We start from the raw sequence: 7,732 nt of genomic DNA on the forward strand, positions 1-7,732 counted from the left end.
CTAACGATAAACACAAGTCGCGGGATACTTTATTACAGAAGCGATACCTAGTACTATAATCGATATATCGATGGAATCATTATTGTTTTAAGTATTATGAAGTAGTTAGTTATTATTGATGACAAAAAATTTTAAATAATATTTTAAAATTATTTATAAAAGAAATATAGATATTTATACAAGGAAATTTTAAGTAAATAGTTCTCAACACATTGTCAAACAAAAAAGGCCAATGTTTTGTACGCAATCTACAAAAAAATGCCAACGTCGTTTGCGCGTTTAAAGAAAACGCCAGCGTCTTTAATGAACGCGTAAAAAATGCTAGCGTCCGTTCCGAAAACAAGTAAAAAACGCTAGCGTCTTTTTTATAAATAGCGCATTGAGAACTATCTACTTAAAATTCTTTTGTTTTAAGTAACTTTAAAATATTAATTTAAAGTTTTTTTCAAAAATCCGTAGAAGAAGCCAGCGTTATTTTGAAAACGCGCAGAAAAGGCTATAATATTATTTTTAATAAGCGTAAAGAACGCCGACGGTCTTTTGAGAACTGCAACTATCCAGTGCGGTTCTTTAAAAACACGTCCAAATACAGTTATTTTTTGATAACGCTTAAAACAGCGCGCGATTTTTCTGAATCTGCGTGCGACTTTTTTAATTCATCCAAGTGCAATTAAAAAAAAATACATGCGTTTTTTTTAAATCGCGCATCAGGTAAGTGGACTTTTCGTGAAGAAAAAAAATTAATTCAGCCCGTTGAACAGAACATTAAAAATGTTTATAGCAACTTAAAATGTCCCTCTTTGATAGATGTACCATCAATTGACGAATTTCAAATTGATATAATAACAAGTTTACATGATCAAAATAATATAATTATAATTGTGCGTCTAAATATTATTTGCATTTAAAAAACGTTTCCTTGCGTGTACTCTTTAACGTAATAAACGTAATATACGGCGCATACGCGTCCGTCCAGTCCAACGAGAGATCATGGTTGATCAAACATAAATAACGATGGAGCACATAGAGCCGCAACAAGATGTTCGCGTTAAATTATTTTTATTTTTAATAGATGTTTTCCAACACTATTTGATCAACCATGATCTCTCCAATTCGTTACGGAAAACGTTAAAAACGTGGGTAGCTTGTATACATGTATATTAATATAAATGTATACATTATAAATATGAAGTATATATTTAAGTTGCTTAGTTGCCACAAGATGAACAAATTTTAGCAGCATTAAAAGAAGCTGGTGCGTCCATTTTTCAATGACGAAACTAAAATAAAAACCGTCTATACGTTCGCGGCATTCTCCGAGTTCCACCGATTGCTGGCAACAGAGAAGAAAAAATTTTAACTTGCAAGAACGGCAATTAAGAATTCACAAAGAGATTTTTGCTGAGATATAGCCTCCCGAAAAAAATATACTTCTGTGCTTGAAATGCTAAAATATTATTTATCGTGGGCAAAAAGCGCCGGGACAAGAGTCTCGTAAATGCAAAGTTCTACAATTTATTAGTTATACAGTACATTAAACCTTTATTTATTAAAATAAAAAATAATATTCTATTAATATGACATTAAGATTCCAATTAACATTTATACATAATTTTCTTAATCGACATGTTTTATATTATTAATGCTATCTGACGATTCTCGTTCACTTCGACATTTCCCTCGATTTTCCGGTCCCATTTCGCAGCAGCCTCTAGAACAAGGGATGCTAATTCTTTGATCTCCTTGTTTTGCATGATATCGTTCTTGCTCGATTCTCTCAAAGGTTCCATTATGTCTGTTTTCATGAGTTTTGTAGCAACGTTTTTCGTACTATTCATTATATTTAACGCAATTTCGATACCCTTATGTTTTAAGTTACTGTCTAGATTATTGAGTAAAAGGTGTAGGAATGTCCGCCAAATATCCCAGCTGAGTAATTTTTCGCAAGCCTTTTTGCTGGCTGCTGTTAGCGTTATTACCGCTTCAACTGCTGCCTTCTTTGTACGTTCATCTTTGCTGCCCACCACAAACCAAGCCATAAGATTCTTAAGTTGATAAGATCTCTGTTCAACATACCGAATAGCAACTTCACAGCTTAATACCAAATTGTTTATGAGTTCTGCGTACGCGTGGTTTAACATGTTGTGATTATCGCTCATATAGTTGTTGAAATTTTCAAATCCTGAGTCGTTGAATATATGTAGTCGCATATTATTGTCGACACTAGCTAGATTGGACAAAGCTTTTAGAGCCTCGCATCTCTCATTAACGGAACACTCCGGGTTCAAGAGATTTGTGATCGGTTGTACAACATCCATCATTGAATCACCGGGAAATGCATTCTCAGGAGGTAACGTGTGTGCCAGATGGACTAAGAGTTGCGAAGCTATCTTTTTTCCCTTGTCTGTGCCCTCTAGCGCTAACGACAACAATGCCCTTCGTACCGCTTTGTTGAACAACTATTTTTGTCAATTCCTTTTTACCGCATACAGCGAAGAATACGCGGGCTGTCAGTTCCTTGCAGTTTTGGTTGCCCGTTTTGGCGAGGCTGACCAGAGCGCCGGTCACACCGTTCTTCACTAATAGGCACCGTCTTTCCTGCACGAAGTCTTCGTCATCATTGGCCAGATATTCTTGGTGAAAACAATTTTTGACATGTTTTTTTAATTCTTCTATTTCGGGTATAAATGTAAATCCTTGCTTGTCATAAGCATTGCACACGTTTACCAGCGTCGTGGCCACACTATAGAGGACTGATTGATCGCTAATCTTGGCGAGCTCAAAAACTGTTTGAATGATTTGTTGGTCCTTGATCAACTCGTCTTTGATGTTGCCGTCAAAAGTGATGTACGATAGGCCCTTAATGGCCCATTTTATCATGTCTTTTTCTTTCTTGGAATTTACTAAATCGTCTGCAAACCTTGACCAATTCGTACGTTGCTTCACCCGCGAACGGTTGGATAACGTAATACCTTTCAAATTTACTCAACTGGCACAATCCCAAAAACGCTAGAATCCTAATTATATCGTTATTAGATTTATCCAGCTTCTGCAATATATTTACACTTTTATTTATGAACTCGTTGAACTTAGTATATTTAGTCGCAGCGGCAATGACACATTCGCAAACCACTTTCTGTTGCAATACGTCATCCGTTTCCGCCTTAGCGAAGATCTTCTCAACTATCTCTTTTTTGAAAATAATTGCGTCTGCAACTTTGAACGGGCCGAATATCAGGATTATTATCGCAACTACTCCACGCACCTATAAGATAATTGATGATAATAATTCATAAATTTGTACATTTTATGAAACAATAGTTAATTTAAAAAATATCAATAGATAGTTTTATTTAATTTTGATGAATAATAGGAGAAATCTCTGATAAATTATTATGCTTCAGAAAATACGAAAAATGGTAAAGTTTTATTCTTCAGTAAATTTTTGATTAAACTCTGTTATAACTGTATTTGAATACGTAAGTTACAGAATATACAATATCGATAATTGAAAAAAAATCTTTATTGACATTTTTGTTTTAAAAATATAGAGTTTAAATATCTCAAGCATGCTATGGTTAAGGAGATAATGGACCCTTTATTTTAAAACAATTTAAATAATTAGAAAAAATCCGAAGTTACAAAATCCATACTTTGGATTCTGTGTCAGATTTAAGCAATTTATCCTGAATAAATTCGTAAATGACGTCGATAAATTCTCCCTTAGCAGCATCATAGTACATGTTTTTATATATTTTTGCTAAAGATATACTGATAAGAGTTCGAATAGAAGACGTGATGTCAAGCGAGGATTCGTGTTCTTCCAATTGGGTGGCCACTTCCATTAATTTTTGCAAACCGCCAAAGTCGACCAATTGTTCGGCCCAGTTTAACGCAGCATGATGCATATTACGTGTAATCAATTCTATTATTGCGTCTCTAGCAAGATTATCGTTCTACTCGTTACACTATTTAAGAAGCACGACAGTATCATGTAAATTTCACTCTTATACTTTAAGCACAAACTCATGTCGGGTTTTGGACGACATTTATTATTCATGCCGCTGTAGATGTTCAATATAGTCTGAAACCGAAATATGTAATAAATTTTGAATTACTGAAATACGTGTATAATAACTGCACGTATTTTATTCGATAATATTTACCTGTAAACAACTTTGAGACGCGTTGACTCTCTCTGTAGATGCGCTGTTCATCATCTCCAGACACCATAACAAACCGACACATTTCATAACGTAGTCGGTTCGACCAATACTGTTTTTGCATAATTCGCGTACGATATAAATCGCGTTGCAGATCAATTTTTCGTTCTCTTCAACTTTCACAAGTTGTGCGATTTTTGATACACCTTCCTTTTGGAATATCTCCTCGGCACCAGCTTCATCACGTGCGAATGTATACAATTTAATCATAGCGGTTTCACGGTTCTCTTTATCAAAGCTCACGTTAAATACTAAATCCAGCAGTTGTGATATCTAATACAAAGTAAAAATAAACGTATTCTTAAATGATCTGTAATAAAAATGTAAATAACTGTGAAAGATAATATTTAAATTATGTAATTTATATCTATTATAGTGAGTGTAGAATACTGTAGAATATTAATCGATAGCAATTAACAATTATGTAATAAAAAAACCTTAAATCAATTTGTTAAATCATGTGTAGTATTTTGATCGAGAAATAAAAACTCTTACTAATATATCCAGTACAAAAATTATGTTACAATTTTCATATTATCTGGACCAAACATGTCTTGCAAGTTGATAAACTTTTGTTAATAGTTATGTATATTTACCGTGGCACTAAGATTTGGTTCCTCACGACAACCTTGTACAATTTTATGTAAGCGCTCCTTTACGGGTTGAATAACTTCGTTATTTGGATCAGACGAAACAATAATCTCCGCGTCTCGATATGCCTCGTCGAACTTTTTTAACTCTTCCAGTGTTTGACATCTACGATACAATGTTTTATTACAACATATCTTTAACGCACTGTTGCAGTCTTTAATGACTTCCTCGTAATTGTCCAGCATTAAATAAGCGGCAGCTCGATTTTTGTAGCACACTTCTTTTTCAGCGTTGTTCTCTATTCCTAGTTTCAGTGCGTTTGTGTAGTAATTCAATGCTTTTGACCAATCGTTTTTGTTAAATTCTTTATTACCCTTCTCTTTCCATTCTTGTGCAGTTATAACTCTTGCCATGGTGGAATATCTCTACAACACAAAATATATGATGCATTATATATATATGTTTTAATATATATGTAGGAAGACTCTCTGTAATATTTTATAATTCATCTCAAATGTAAAAAGCACAGAGTATAAAACTTTTTCTAAATAACTGTATGCAAGTATGAAACATTAATAGATCGAAAATAAACTTGCAGTTAAAAACAACAATGCAATTTCCAGTGTGAGATCTGCAAATAAATTGTAAACAACATTTGCCAACATTTTTATATTAGAGAGCTAACTTTCGCTAGCATTGAAAGATAGCCCTGGTAACCATCTCCGATAGAAAACGATAAAAAAATTTCTTATCGTTTTTAATACGGTTAGTGAATCGTTTATTTACGGTACTCTATCAGAAACTCTCGTTACAAAATACTTGGGATCCTATCGTAAATGTCTTATCAGCTATACATCAGTTTCTATCGTTTTTAATATGGTTAGTGAATCGTTTATTTACGGTATTCTATCAGAAACTCACCTTACAAAATACTTGGAATCTTATCGTAAATGTCTTCTCAACTGCACATCAGTTTCTATCGTTTTTAATATGGTTAGTGAATCGTTTATTTACGGTACTCTATCAGAAACTCACGTTACAAAATACTTGGAATCCTATCGTAAATATCTTATCAGCTATATATCAGTTTCTATTGTTTTTAATATAATTAGTGAATCATTTATTTACGGTATTTTATCAGAAACTCACGTTGCAAAATACTTGGGATTCTATCGGAAATTTCTTATTACCTTTATATCGGTCTCAATCAGTTTTTAACATAATTGAAGTTTCGTTTATTCACGATACTCTATAAAAAATTCTCGATACAATACACATGGGCTTGCATCCTAAATTTCTTATTAGTGGTGCATCGGTTTCTATAATTTTTAATGGTATTAAAGTAGCTATAATTGTCTTTTTAATATGGTTAATAGTGAACCGTTTATTTACGATGCCCTGTCAGAAAAAAATTGGAAAAATTTGAAATTTCTCAGCTATATATCAGTCAGAACATCTTTAGATGTTTGCTACTCTGCATGCCACCGGATTATAACCGTGTAAAAGAAAAATAAACCGTATCAGAGATCTTTCTATGATAAAGAAAGAACTGCATTTTTTTTTTAAATAATTAAGCTTCTACCTTTGCGACAACAGCACCAGGAAGCCAAGGGCCAAAATTTTCACGGTTATTAGAGAAATAAAAACAACATTTACATTAGAAACGTCTTATTTAAAATTGCACTAAAATACAAATAAAATATTTTATTATTTTAATCTTAATAACAAATCACACACACACACACACACACACACACACACACATAAAAATACTTCGACGAACTTTGTTTTCGAAGATGATAAGTTGTATGTCGGAAAATCCTGATAAGAAACGATAGATGTGTCGGTTCGGTTAAGTCGTATAAATATCGACGAGATGTCTATCGTTTTAACCTTATAAAAACATATGCAAAGTAGAAGGTTTTCAAACGATTCAATTTATATCATTAATATACGATAGAAAACGAACCGATTTGCTGCCGTACAGAAGATGATAAGTTGTATGTCGGAAAATCCTGATAAGAAACGATAGATGTGTCGGTTCGGTTAAGTCGTATAAATATCGACGAGATGTCTATCGTTTTAACTTTATACAAACATATGCAAAGTAGAAGGTTTTCAAACGATTCAATTTATATCATTAATATACGATAGAAAACGAACCGATTTGCTGCCATAAAGAAGATGATAAGTTGTATGTCAGAAAATCCTGATAAGAAACGATAGATGTATCGGTTCGATTAAGTCATATAAATATCGATAAGATGTCTATCATTTTATTCTTATATATCCGTATTAATGCATACAGTAAAATTATTACCATAAATAACGATACATATTATATCGTGTATATACGATTGATTCAGATGGGCAACAATTGTACATATAGAAAACGATTCATGACTATAAAATTTGTATAGTTATTTTCTTATTCGGACCTAAAACGATAGAAACCGATTCGATTCGATTAATGTTTTATCTGTCTTCTAAATATGCAACAATAGAACCGATAAGATACGATTAAAAACGATACAGATATAGTCGTTTTTAATCGTTTTCTATCGGATATGGTTACCAGGGAGGTTTATTGTCTATCAATAATCATCTCCCACGTAAACAGGAGTATTGGAATTAAATTAAGACTGAATAATACTTTCCTCTCCCACGACCCGTTGACTTTAATTCAATTATTGTCGATCGCAAAAGTTCGAGTTTAGATCGGCAATGGTTGACACTATTTTATTTCGTTTTATCGCGAGATAAAATTACGCTTCGCTGTAAAAGTTAGGGACGATTTTCTCTCTTTCTATATAGCGTCAGGAATTTATTAAATTCTTTGATAAAAACGTGTCTGGGAAAGGCGTGCGAATTACGTGAGACGCATGAGGATTTATTTAAGTAATGATAAATCTCGACAT

At 33.0% G+C, this 7,732-nt stretch overlaps 1 pseudogene across 1 annotated transcript; it reads right to left on the reverse strand.

Annotated features, from left to right (window-relative positions):
- Positions 1 to 1,499: 1,499 nt before the first annotated feature.
- On the reverse strand, positions 1,500 to 5,229 carry LOC143904661 (protein unc-45 homolog B-like; annotated as a pseudogene). The gene is made up of 4 exons (XR_013259006.1): positions 4,820 to 5,229; positions 4,167 to 4,496; positions 3,654 to 4,084; positions 1,500 to 3,265 (listed from the first exon to the last, which is right to left on the reverse strand). The product of XR_013259006.1 is annotated as a protein unc-45 homolog B-like (transcript).
- Between the last annotated feature and the right edge of the window lie 2,503 nt (positions 5,230 to 7,732).

Source organism: Temnothorax americanus, unplaced genomic scaffold (assembly GCF_048541705.1).
Source record: "Temnothorax americanus isolate GAGA-0224 unplaced genomic scaffold, ASM4854170v1 Scaffold55, whole genome shotgun sequence".
Lineage (NCBI taxonomy): Eukaryota > Metazoa > Arthropoda > Insecta > Hymenoptera > Formicidae > Temnothorax > Temnothorax americanus.